Below are 13873 nucleotides of genomic sequence, written 5' to 3'. Positions count from 1 at the left end.
TGACTGATACAGCCACTAAATTGCATTTTGGAAAGATCCATGCCCTTGAACTCCAGAGTAAGCACACTGTGCTAGCTGCTTTCTCATCTGATTTTCCCATCTGTCCTCAAGATTCCTCTTGTTTCACTGTCACTTGCCATGAGAGGTTAGATGTCTGTACACAAACTTTTCTTCTACCAGATCACAGATTCCAAGCAGTAGCGTCTCAGACCCTGTGAACCAGTTCAGCTAGGAAAAGGTCAGCAGGTAACTTCAGAATATGGATCACATATTCTCAAATGGCTGTAGTTCCTGGCATTTTCTTGCAGGATGAGAAGACTTCCAGCCCCAGGGCTCTAGCGTGGAGTCTCCACGCAATGGTCACAGCCTGTTTTGCCTCCTTCCCTCCTTGGCCTCTTGAGGGCACCAGACTCAGCACTCATGAGAGCTGGAAGGAAGACCAGGTGTGTCAGAGACTGAGGAAAGGGCTCTACCCGCTCCTTCTCCATGTTTTCTATACCTGCCACTCCAACCATGCCTCTCAAGCCAGGAAGAAGTATGCAAGAAAGAACTAAAGCCATTGCCACTTTTGAGAAGCCCTAAGGAGTAACAGGAGGAAGTCCTGGACTTAGTGCCCTAGGTGTCAGTCCCAATTTCCACTGACCCCCTGGGGAGCCAATACCCATCACCTCTCTGGGCTTCAGTGTCCTCATAGTTAAAAGGGAGACCAACACCTAGCCTATATCATGGCATTTGGATTAAATCAAATAGGAAATGTGAAACCACATTTCAAAAGAAAGCATGATGCTAATGAAACTTTCAGAATATAAGAATGGTGTGACACAGGGAACTCCTGAGTTGTCGCCAAAGAGAGGGGGGTGTCATGTGGCTCCTGCCACTGCCTCTGCTTCAAGATAGGCCGTCAACGTGAGAGTTTCTCATCTCATCCCAGAGAAAAGGATGGAACACCATGCAGACATCAGACAGGCAATGGATAGAGGATCCAGAGAACAGAGATGCAGGAAAGAGGAAGTTGATTCCAAGTTTAATGAGCATCTTGTGAGAATTTTTCAGAATTCACTGGAAACATCAGCCCTTGATGAAGGTCTATCGACAACGCTAAAGTGCTAAGCCGTGTCTCACTTTGGCGAGTGTATTTGTTAGGATAAAATTTGACCATTCTGACAGACCCAAAGCTTTCCAAATTTTATTCCCATCACAGCACACAGAAAACGATAACAATTGTACATAAAGAATGCAGCTGTGTCTTTGTCAATTTGGGCTGCTAAAAGAAACTTCCATAACACTTTTATTTCTGATAGCCCCAGAGGCTGGGAAGTCCAAGATCAAGGCACCAGCAGATTTGGTGTCTGGTGAGAGACTGCTGTAGTTCATAGATGGTGCTTTCTTGCTGTGTCCTCAGATGGTAGAAAAGGGACCTCTGGTCTCTTCAGTCTTTTGTGAGGACGCTAATCCCATTCATCAGAGCTCTAGGCTCCTGATCTAATCACACCCCTGAGGCACATCACATTGAGGAACAAGTTCAGCATACGATTTTGGGATCGACACAAACATATAGTCCAAAGCAGTCTGCTTGTGTGTAGAGGCAACTGGGTAAGGAGAGAGATCAGTAGCATCACATGCCTGCAACCCATCTACAACACATCAGAGAGCCCAGCATTAGTTGAGAAGTACTGGCTTAATTAGTAGAGAGCTAATTGCGCTCTCATATTGAAGTCTGAGTTATCATGCTGACCCTGCTCTATGAGTCCATCAAGGACTCAGGCCCCATCTCTATTATTACTCTTCCATCCCTAGCATGCTGCTCTCACCTGTAAGATTCAAGATGGCAACACTGCAAATCCACCTTCTATTCAGACAGCGAGCAAAGGAGAAGGGAGGCCCACCCAGACCTTTAAGACCATGTATCAGTTGTCTTGTGACATAACAAAGTATCCTAAAACTTGGTTGCTTAAAACAACTTCAGTTGCTGTAGGTCAGGAATTCAGGGGAGGCGGTCAAGGTGACATTCAGGACATCAATCATTTGGAGGCTTGACTAGCGCTTGAAGATTTGTTTCCTAATGGCTCACTCACATGTTTATCGGCAGAAAGCCTCAGTTCCTTGCCACATGGACCCTCCACAGGGCTACTTCATGACCTCATGACATGGTAACTTGCTCTTCTCAGAGTGGAGAACCCAAGAGAGAACAATGAGGAAGCTTCTTCGGTCCTAATCTGAAGTCCATTACTTCTACCACATTCTGTCCATTCAAAGCAGAGCACTAAGTACAGCCCACACCCAAGAGAGAGCACTCTAGGCTCTGTCTTAATGAAAGGAGGAATGTCAAAGAATTTGGGGACAACAGGGCTCTGATGGCTCTCGCCTATCATTTTAACTACTTGGAAGGCTGAGATTGGGAAGATCAAAGTTTGAGGCCAGCCTGGGAAAATAGTTTACAAGAACCCATCTCCAAAATAATCAGAGAAAAATGGACTGGAGGTGTGGCTTAAGTGATAGAGTGCCTGCCCTGAGTTCAAACCCCAGTCCCACCAAAACCAAACAACAAAACAAAAAAATGAAAAGAATTTGGAGACATATATAAAACCAGCACAGGGCACATCCAGGAAGTTGTACACGTACCTCTTCTCCTGGTGCCCATTGACCAGAACTCAGTCATATAATGCCATGAGGATATGTTGTCTTTACTGCAGTGTCCTGCAGGACAGAAATGGAAAGTGCATGATATTTCTGTCTCAGAAGAAGCAAAAGTGCATATATGGCAGGATGAGAGAAAGAGAGAACCCAGCAGCGTGAAATCTACCTTCCAAAAGAGGAAAATGTGTTTTTCATCATTGACATTCTTTAAGATGCTTATGACATATGTTGAGTGAAAAATGCAGGTTAAATAACAGCATGATTCCATTTGTGACAATTTACATGTGTGTATCCCCATGGGTATGGAGCCCAGAGGTGACTGAAGTTCACCAGCACAGTAACTGTAGTTATCTCCAAGTGGTTGAGTCACTGGTGATTTCTCATACATTTCAGTGTCATTTTCTGGGGGTTGGGGATAGAGCTCAGTGGTAGAGATTTGCCTGCCATGTAACAGGTCCTGAGTTTGATCCTCAGCACCACAAAAATTTTTAATTAGATAAATTAAACAAATGTCACTTTTATGTACATTTACTATTTTTCCCAAAGCAGAAAGTCATAAAAATATTTCTTACTCTTCTTTCCAATTAGCCTGCCTCCCCAGCTGATCCAGAGGTGGGTTGACAGGCATTCCTGGCTTTGTGCAGCCTGTCCTGTGGTGAATCTGTCAGCTCTGAGGTGTGCCAAGTACAGAGCAGGCAGGAGGGGTAGGGCCGGGGCCTGGTTAGACAGACACAGCAGTAGGGCATGGAATCACAACTGAGAGTTGTAGAGTGGGGAAAGATGACAGGAATCCTGAGAACGGAAGTCAGAGGCTAGAAAGTCAAGTCCAAAAGCAGAGTGTGGTGCCAAAGGGATGTACCAGGGTCTGGGCAAAGGTACAGTTCAAGCATCAAGGCTGAGGGCTATGTTCCTGTTCCAACAATCTCCCAGGTCCAGAAGAAGAGTCCAGAAGGGATGGCCTCAAAGATGGAAGCCAGTGCTGACTGCATGCCTCCTGCTCAGGCAAGGGTGGGGAAGGGCTACATTTTGCCTTCTGATCTGTGAGAGAATTAACTCCCTGAACGATGGGGTTAAAAAAGGTTCTAAGACTGAGCTGGATGGAGCTTGAGAGGAGCTGCTTTAGTGATTGATTAGTGAAGGCTGTCAAGGCACCGAAGCAAAGTGGGGTAGTTTGGGTGCCATCATTCCAAGAGCTCATCTTTCTTCCACTAAGGCCTCACGCTCACCTCCTCTTCCCCCACTTGGCTGCCTCCCATAGTAAGAAGAAATCACCCTCAGTCCCACCTTTCTCATTGTGGCTGACTCACTGCTAGTCTTCGTAAGGTTCTACAGAGAGCCTTTTTATGTCGTTGTAATCAAAAGTCACATCCTAATTGTAAATGCTTTTTCCACTTGGCATTCAGCACAAGGATTTTCCTATGATTGTTTTTTAATATCCTTTGAAAAAAAGTAACATGGTTTTATTATAAAAATTACAGAGCACCAACAAGGAAAAAACCTTAACACACCTTTAACTCAGGGACCCTAGAGCTCGTCAGGCAGCAGCAAACCTAGGGTCCCTGTACCAGTGTGGTAGCTCTGGAACTTGCTTTGGGTGTAGATTTAGCTGGGATGCTTTTGCTAAAATATATATACATCTCCTATAAGTTCATTAGAAAAGGTCAGAAATAGAAATTGAAGCAATCAATAAATATGGAAAACACTCATCTATATTACTTAGGAAAATGAAAATTAAAACAATGAGATGTCTCCCCCGCCCCCAAAGATTGGCGAAGATTCAAGTGTGATAACATCTAGCTCAGGCAAGGAAACGGGCACGAGTCATTACGACCTCTTGGGAAAACAACCCAGGGTTGTTTATGAAAATTGAAAATACTCAAGGTACATTTGACAGAACAACCCACTTCCGGGTATAAACTCCAGAGCGTCAGGGTGCACACAGGATATTTGCTGAAGCACTCGCCCATGTGTTCAACAAGTCTCTGTGAAGCAGCTACTGTGGCCAGACACTGTGTGCACACCAGGATATGGTGGTGAACCAAACAAACCCAAATCCCATCCCATGGCATTTTCCTTCTAGAAGGAGGCAATGGTCAAGTTGTTTACAAGAGATAGTGTGGCAGGGCTGATGGAGTGGTTCAAGTAGTAGAGTGCCTGCAAAAAAAAAAAAAAAAAAAAAATTGCAAGACACAGTGTGGCAATGGTAAGTACTGTGGAGAAGGTAAAGCAGGGAAGAGAAAGAGAAAGCCAGGGGAAGGAAGGACAATTTAAATAGAGGAATCAGGGAAGCCTATACAGAGAAGGTGGCATTTGATCAAAGAACTGAAGATGAGGGAATTAGCCATGGGAATATCCAGGGAAGAGCTTCCTAGGCAGAGGGAACTGCCAATACAAAGGCCTAAAGGAAAACCAGGTCTGATGATGTGTCAATGCACACACACACACAGAGCCATCACTCAGGAAGTGGAGGCTGGAGGATCATAAGGTCAAGGCCAGCCTGCTCTATGTAGCAAGACCCTGTCTCAAAAAAAAAAAAAAAAAAAAAAAACCACAGGTGACAGTAGTAAGTGATAAGTTCAGAGAGATGTCAGGGACAAGTGGTATAGGGCCTTGGAGGTCACTGTAAGAACTTGGCTCTACTCTGAGTAAGAGCCAGCCATCTCTAGACTACAGATACAGTTTGGAAGTCATCAGCCCACAAAGAGCATGAGGAGGGAGAGCCACAGTGTCCCCAGATCAGGCCTACAAGCAAAGGAGCTGAGGGCAACAGCCAGAGGAGCTGGAGGCAACCCAGAGTCCCACTCCCAGAGTCAAGTGAAGAGAGGACTTCAGGGAGGGTGCATGGGCCATGAACTGAGCCCTGGACTTAGCAGATGGACATCCTGAAGGAGAACGGCTGGGAGACACTGGCCCTGCAGAAGGACTCTGATCCATCACTGAGGGTGGGCACTTGCATAAACCCCTCAAGAGGGGAAGTGGAAAGGACCCCAAGGGCAAGGAGGAACAGGAGGGCAGCAGCTGACAGAGCCAGGAGCAGCTGCGGATGGGCAGCTGTGTTTCTCCAGAGAACAATGGGGTGCTCTGTGTCCTTGAGCTCCCGGATCCCTGTGTTAATTAAGTCTCATCAACAGCAAGTCAGCGTCACTGGCTCGCCAAGGCCCTGCCTCAGAGGAAGCATTTGGGCAACAAGGCTGGGCGCTGGCTCCTTGGAACAGTGCTCAAGCCTGGAAGAGGAAGCGAGCCACTGACTAAGGGCCTGGCCAGAGGAAGGCCACAGCCCTGGGAGGGGCCCAGAGTGCTGGGGAGAGGCCAGGCCAGCTGAGGCCAGTGCTAAGTGAGAAAAGCAGATGGAACCAGATGCCTCTTCTCTTCCTTCCCAAGTGGGGAATGCTATAGGGCAGTCTTCAAATGGTGAAGTTAGAGTAGAAATTACTCAGATTTTTACCTTAGCTTAGCTAGAGTGGGCAGATACTCTAGCAAGATACAATTATGTTGGTGAAAGAGGCTCTGGTATCCTGTTTTCCAATCATGTTTTATAAAGGGAGACACTGAGGTTCAGAAAGGGAGCAGTTTGCCCTGGGCCAGCAAAGCAGTGAATGGCAGGGCTGAGAACCTTAGCATCGGTGACAACCTGCATCCCACAGAGTATCCAGCCACCAGCATCCACAGGCTGAGGCCAGTCTGGGAGGGCAAAGTAAAACTCAAGAGAGGCCAAATGTCCTGGGATAGAGGAGCAGAAAGATCAGAGAGGCTTAGCTCTGAGTAGGCTGAGCTCCTGAGGAAAAGAAAGGGAGGTCCTGAGGACAGACCTGCTCCAGTGGGAGAGGGAGACAGATCTCTGGGAAAAGGCAGGCCTCAACATGGGCCTTGGACCCAGGAGGAATGAAGTCCTCTTGGTTCTGTGAGTGCAACATTTCACTTTGTCCCTCTGAATGGCTTTGGGCTGGAGAAGCGCAATGCATCCTGGGACCCCACTCACTGCGTGTCCACACACTCCAACGACTTATTCATTTCATGCCCAAGACACAACTGATGCCATCATCTGCTCCCCACCGAATCGCTGCAGAGGTCTGCAAAGCAGCACAAGCAGGGAGGTGTGGAGAAGGGGACAGGACTTTGTGAGCCAACCTGACAATCCCTCACCAGGGCAGAGATGGAGAGATAGTCTCGTGACCCAGCCCTCCACACTGTGCACACGTGCCTCAGGTACCTGCCAGAAGTGTATGGCTGAGCCAGGAAGACAGATAGGGGCATAGGTAACCGTGTCATAAGGAAGGGCTGGGGAGCCCCACGGTGTGTGGAGGTTTAGGAGTCATGTCTGGAGAGATGACTATCTATCCATTTGTAATTCCTCTCAAGATGCTCTACTCTTTTTGTTTTATTTAACAACTCCGGATGGTCTTGACTCCTTCAAATACTCCTCTGGCTCAAAGCCAATCTCCCAAAAGAAGAAACAGAGTACTTATAGCAGGAACAGGTGTCCTCAGGCAACAAGAGCAGTAGAGTCTGTGTGGGGAGTTTTAATCTGAGCCCAGAACACAAGTGGATACAGGACAAGGCTGCCTGGGGACCTGGGTGGGACATTGCCTTGCTAGGAGGGATGTCAGAAGTTACAGGACCACTGCCTGCTTGTACTCAGGTTCCCAGAAGGACCCCTGTTCATCCCATGTCACTGAAGGCTCAGTTTCGAATGTCTCCTTACTTGCCAGAGGGCTGCACTGTCCATCCAAGGGGGCACACCCCTTAGCTCATCAGTCCCCACCGACAAAGGGCTATGGGAGGTGCTGTCAGGGAGGGGCAGTCGTTCAGAACGGCCTGTCCGGCTCTGTGTAGGACTAGGACCTGTGAGGCTGCCAAAAGGGGACTAGGGCCTCCTGGCCAACTGCTTTTTAAGCTTGGCTCCTGTCCAGTCCTGTCCTCCAAGCCAGGGAAGGCAGTCCTGACAGATGGCACCAACACGGAGCTGTCAGTCTTCTTAGCAGGTCCCCACAGCCCAGCAGGACGGAGCATCCTCTGGGATTTGAGGACAAGGTTCTCCCTCACTCTTCCCTGGGGCTGACTCCTGACCACCCTATTGCAATACTTCTTAGATGGCTTCTCCACTCGGGGCATCAGCTTCTGCCTTGAGTTTGGAGACAGGACTAAAGCCCTACTGTCAGTTATGCCTAGGGCAACAGTGTAAGGGAGAAAATCATGGCCTATCCTAAACCCCAATATTCTAATGGCACCAAAAACTAATAGTTGCCAAACTGTGTTCCAGGAGAGGTCAGTGCATTCAATAAAGACTAAGTGCTGTGCTGGAGGCGTGGCCCAAGCTGTATGCCCAGGAAATAATCCCAACAGAGAAGAACAAAAATATTGTATATTCCATTTATATGAGGTACCTAAAACGGGCAAATTAATTGAGACAGAAAGAATAGTGGTTACAAAGGCCAGGGGAAGGAGGGAAGGGAGAGCTAATGTTTAATAGGTGCAGAGGTTTTTTTTGGAGGGAATAAAAAGAATTGAGGTATAGACAGTGCTGATAGTTATCAAGATTGTGAATTCACTGCTACTGAATTATATACTGACGTATGCTTAAAATGAAAATACTATTTTATCTTACCATAATAGTATTTTTGGTTTCTTTGGCAGTACTGGGGGTTGAACTTTGTGCTTGCTAGGCAGGTGCTCTACCATTTGAGCCACTCTGTTAGCTGCAAGCATTCTGCTGCTTGAGCAATGCCTCCATCCCTTTTTGCTCTGGTGATTTTTTTGCATAGGGTCTTACTTTTTCCCTAGGCCAGCTTGGACCACGATCCTCCTAGTTATGCTTCCTGCAGTAATTGAGATGATGCTGCCATGCCCAGCTATTGGTTGAAATGGAGTCTCGCTAACTTTTTGCCCAACTAGCCTTGAAACACAACCCACCTCCTAAGTAGCTAGGATTACAGGCTTGACCACTGCGCCTGGCTAGAATTTTTTTTTTTAAAGAATGTATGCTTAAATAAGTTTGAGAGACACTGAGTTGAGAAAGTTAGATGAGTTACTCTACTGCCAGACTTTCCAGAGTCTTTACAAATGCTGTACACTGCGCTATGGTCCCCAAAGGAGGGTCCACTGAACCCTGCGTTCTTAAAAGGCCTAGACTTATTCATTATAGTGCTAGTCCCCAAATTACAATATTTGGTTCCCTAGGCAGCTTCTCACACCTGAAACAGACACTAAAGTCTTTATCAAATCTCTTGCCCTGCTTTTTATTTTGAAAATAAAGATCAGCATAGCTATCATAAAGTGTTAAAAAAAATTCCCTTTTTGTTCTATTTCCTTCTTCAGAAATGGAAATTTCTCCATTTTGAGACTTGGAAGCATTTTTATTAAAAAACAAAAACCAAAAAGCCTGGTGTGTGTGTGTTGTGTGCATGTGCATGTATGTAATAGGGGAATTCTCTAGAAACTTCTGGCTGTGGGGCTGGAAATGAAATTCCAGAGGATTAAACCATGTTGTCTGTGGGCCAGATGACTTTGAAGATGGTTTGGGCATGGCGGTGGCTCTGCCTACATGTTGAGGGTGGAGGGGAGGGTAGGCTCTGCCCCGTCCTCCTTGAGACAAGGCTTGGGTCCTTGATCAGTTGAGGTGGGCGAAAGGTCCAGCCCGCTGTCCTCTTGGCTCATGGTCCATCCCTAACCACAATACTTTATAGACTCATGTCTATGAAGGGGGTGGGAAGTGAAGAATGTCAGAATAGAGAAAAAAGATGGGATTTAAGCGCCAGCCTTAGGACAACTTTAGGGTGAGTCACAGCCCAGAAATGTAGTGTCAGGGAATGAAACCAGAGGGAGGGCATTTGTAACTGCCAGAAACATGAAGAACCTGTCAAAAATAAATGAAATTAGCTACATAAGTCAGGAAGTCCAACAGGAAGGTCCTGCTTGTTTGTTTCATAAGTATAAACATATACAAAATGATCAACAACAGGAAAAGTAATTCCTCCGCACACCACTGCCTTGTGTGGGTCCTGGTTTGGAGACATTGAGGAAGGCGGCTATGCTCCCTTGAGCAGACACAGGATAGAGAGAACAGAGGCAGCTGAAGGAGAGGTGACTAATTCAGCAGACCCAGGAGACTAAAGTCAGAGATCTCAGGATGTCTCTGGAGAATCGTCAGGGATCTAGGTCAGTGCCAGGCTTGCTTCCCTAGGACACAGTGGCAACAGTGCTGCTGGAGGTGTCTTTATTTTCATGTGAAAAAGAAAGATGTGCCTTAGGACAGGAGGACAAGCACACAGGTTATTGTTGTTAGGTTAAGTAGGGCCTCTCTGTCACCTCAGGACCTGGGACTGAGAGAACCAAAGTTCTCAAGGGAGCCAGGGGCCTGGCAGGATGAGACGCAGAGAAAGGTTAGATTAAAAAGGAACTGTTTTCTCCGTGGCAAACATGAAGGTCCAGAAAGCACCTTGTTCCATGGGCAGCCAGAGAACAGGGACATAACCAAGAAAGAGGGGCTCGGGACAGGGTTCAACCGCACCCCCCAGAAGACCAAGCTGGCGACACAGCCAGGTGTGGTGGAGACTGGGAAACCTCAAAGGTGCTGGAGGAATGAAGGGCCACTTGTGACAGACAGCTAAGGAGCCTGGGCTTTACCCTGGAGGTGATGGGTCCAAGGAGAGACTTCAGACACAAACCTGCATCAGCCATGCAGGAGAAAGATCAGAAAAAGAAACACCTGGCCAAATGCTGGTGGTTCATGTCTCTAATCCTAGCTACTTGGGAGGCTGAGATTGGGAGGATCTTGGTTCTAGGTCAGCCTGGGCAACTTTCATGAGACTCCCATCTCAATGAAAAAAAAAAGTGCCTATCATCCCAATGGTGGGAAGTATAAAATAGGAAGATGGTGCTGCAGGCTGGCCTGGGGCAAAAAAGCAAGACCCTATCTTCAAAATAACCAGCGTGAAAAAGGCTAGAGTTGGGGCTCAAGCTGTAAAGAGCCTGCCTAGCAAACTTGAAGCCCTGAGTTCCAATTCTAGTACCATCTCAGAAAGGAAGGAAGGAAGGCGGGGGGAGGGAGGGAGGAAAGGCGAGAGAGAGAGAAAGAAAGAGAGAGAGAGAGAGAGAGAGAAAAGAAAAAAAAAGAAAGAGAGAGAAAGAAAGAAAGAGAAAGAGAACCAGAGACAGGGAAGTCAGCCAGCTACACAACCCCATGTGTCTACGAAGCCCAGCTCCCCACATACCTTCAGCCATAGCATCCTGGTGATGTCCTGAGGAGGCTGGCCTTCAGGGAGGCTATGGGGACCAGGGTTGCAAACACAGCTCTCCAGCGGATGAGTAGGAGCTGTCTGGAGCTCTGTCGTAGGAATTCAGGCAGCATCAATGGCGGCATTGGCTAGCGATGTCTGCAGCCGGCTGCAGGGGGTATGGCCACATGAATTCATTCATCCACACACATCCCGTGTCTATTCAGTACCCACCACGTGAGGCCGTGTGCTATGAAGGAACTCAGTTATCAAAGGCTCAGCCACAGAAAGAGGAAAAAGCCCTAAGACAAGGCTTTACTCTCTTCTGAACACTCTCCTCTTGTATTTGTACTTGGCCTTGTAAAAGGTCACCTGGTCTGGGTCCTGTTCTCTCAGTATCTTGAATAAATTAGGCACTTGCTTCTTATTTGCGGAGTGAAGAAAACCCACCAAATGAGTGAACTACTGTATTTCCATTTTTCATTCATTGAACAAAGAGACCTACATTCACACTTTCCAGGATGTGGAGATGAATTCAACCCAACCTTCACCATCTGGGAATTCAGAGATCAGACACGTGCCCACAGATCTGCAAAATGAAGTGAATACTTATCCATACAAGTACGTTGGGGTGCCTGGCTTCATCTTATAAGGATCCTGGGGAGATGTGTGGGAGTGTAAAGCACATGGGGAAAAGGGGGAAGGCAGCCCCCTCCTAAAAGGCAGGGCCCCTGGTGCCTCACTTTCCTTTTGGGGCAGGAAGTAGAAAGCAGCCTTGAAGGTGGGAATGGCAAGAGGGCAGAGTGAGAGTGGCAGTACAAACCCACTGAGTCTGGCTTTGAAAAAGCCAGGATGTTGGTCACCTGGCTGCTAGCAGTGACCGCTCTGTAGTCAGGAAACACCTAGAAGAGAGAGGCAAGTAAAGCCCTTGCTCCAGCCCTGGTAAGGCTTAGCATGGCTGGCCACAGCAGGCACCTGTCAACCTAAGTAACTGTGTGCATGCCTCTGCCCAGGCTGTGGGCAAGCCCTTGGGCGAAAGGGACTCTGTTTGTATCTGCAGCTCCAAGCGTGGCCCCCACCATGACTCAGATATCCAGTGACCTCACTGGGAGAAAAGGAATACCAGAGAGGACACAGTAATTGAACAGCACAGAGCTATGAAGGATGTGGCAAGGTGCAGAGAGGGAGAAGGGGTCCCAGGACAGAGGTTCTGGCCTGAGGACAGGAAGAAGTGTTTGGTGTGTGGAGATGGACACCCACTCAGGACACTTCTATCCAGAACGAAACCCTCTCTTCTGGGACCATCTCGCGGCACATAACCTTGTAAAGTGTGGCCTGCAAGTTGGGAAATCTCTGACTCCCATGGCTATTCCTTGTGGTTTTGTCTGGCAAGGAGCAGGAACCTGGCATGCACACACACAAACATGTACGCACAGGCAAGGCTCCGTGTGCACACAGTCTTGCAGGTCCCCAGAGTCCCCTTCTCCCTCTGTGGCCTGTGCCTGATGGCCCAGAGCAAACAAGAGTGTGTCACAAGCATATCTGCAGGTGGCTGTAACTTCAACCCTTGCCAGGCTGGAAAATCTCCGCACAAGGCTGCATGAGGGTGCCTCTTCCATCATTTCTATTTCCATGGGGGTCTTCTTGCACAAAACTGTTTAGAGGACAGGCAATAGAATTGGAATCTATCTGACATGGATCTCCCTTTACTAGGAATGCACACAGGCATGTGTCTGGGTACATGTGTGCACAATAAGGAGTATGTACGTGTGCATGTGAGAATGCCTAGAAACACATTGCTGTACTGGGAAAGGCAGGCATGAACTTTTAATTACTGACATACATCTACACTTTGACCTAGCCTATATTCATAGCAGTTTCTTGTCAAACTCCAGCCCACTTCGACCAGGGACCCTCAAACTTACCTGCTCATTAAAATCACCTGGGGAGCTTTTGAAACTCCCAGTGCCCAAGCCAAAGCCCAGACACACCAGCATTTATGGAGATTCATCAATATTTAATCATCTCAGGTGACCCCAATGCCTGCTAGGGCTGAGCACTCCTCTGCATAGAAAGCCTTTCTCCTATTCCTCTGCCCAGAAAACTTCTGAAGACTCCACTCACAGGGCCCCTTTCCAGAAAAGCCCTTTCTGATCCCCCAGGGAGTTAGCTCTTTCTTGCCTGAAGTTCCCAGCTATACTTTAGTCATCTGACTATATCATGATTATTCGCTTGTCTGTCTGTCCCACTCCCCCAATAGAACCATGAGGTCTGGAAAGACATCACTACAGAGGCTCCATCTCTTTATTCCCAGTGTCCACCTTGGTGTCAACAGATGCTTCAGAAGGAAAGGGACTTACGTCATGGAGGCCATGAACAGGAGAGGGTTGGGGAGCAGAGGCCAAGAGCAGGAGAGGTCATTTCTGGGTGAGGAGGCCATGGTCTGCTTGCTCCCTGGCAGCAAGATGGAGGTACCCTTCCCTGTACAGAAAGGGTCCTCTTATGTCCACAGTGTAGTCCTGGTTGGGCTACATCTTCTGCTTCTCTAGAACAGCCACCAGAGTTCCCCAGAGGTTCAGAGGGACTGCTGAGTGGCACTGTGACCTGTGCCTGGCTCCCATAGTTGATCCTTCCCAACTGCCCTTTTCTATCCCATTCAGAGCCCACTGTCCAGCCTGCTTCCAGGGCACCTCTGCTATGAGGAGTGCCCAGAGCAGTCTGGTCCCCTACTTCCATGCCCACCCAGGGATCCAGGACCAGCTACTACCTTGGCCCTTGACAGAGGGCCATGGCTGAGAACTCCTAATAAAGAGGAGGAGGCTCCCTACAGCTGGCTCCACTTATAGAAACCAGCCCCAGCCAGCCCAGGATTCTGAGAGCAGAGAAGAGAGTGTGAGCAACACCAAGGGACAAACTGCATCCGATGTAGCTGTAGCCTCATGTCCCCACCCCACCTTCTTTCTTGGGCAGCCTTATCTTTAAGGCCCTGACAGCCCTTTTGTATTTCTTACTGCATTCCCCCT

General features: G+C 48.0%; 1 long non-coding RNA gene across 1 annotated transcript; it reads right to left on the bottom strand.

Annotated features, from left to right (window-relative positions):
• Positions 1-450: 450 nt before the first annotated feature.
• LOC141414851 (uncharacterized) lies at positions 451-11633 on the bottom strand. Its single transcript, XR_012439779.1, has 3 exons — positions 10848-11633; positions 2623-2697; positions 451-1634 (listed from the first exon to the last, which is right to left on the bottom strand). It is a non-coding gene; the product is annotated as an uncharacterized lncRNA (long non-coding RNA).
• Positions 11634-13873: the final 2240 nt, after the last annotated feature.

The sequence above is a fragment of the Castor canadensis genome, chromosome 12 (assembly GCF_047511655.1).
Source record: "Castor canadensis chromosome 12, mCasCan1.hap1v2, whole genome shotgun sequence".
NCBI lineage: Eukaryota > Metazoa > Chordata > Mammalia > Rodentia > Castoridae > Castor > Castor canadensis.
This window is presented reverse-complemented; position numbering and strand designations above follow the sequence as displayed.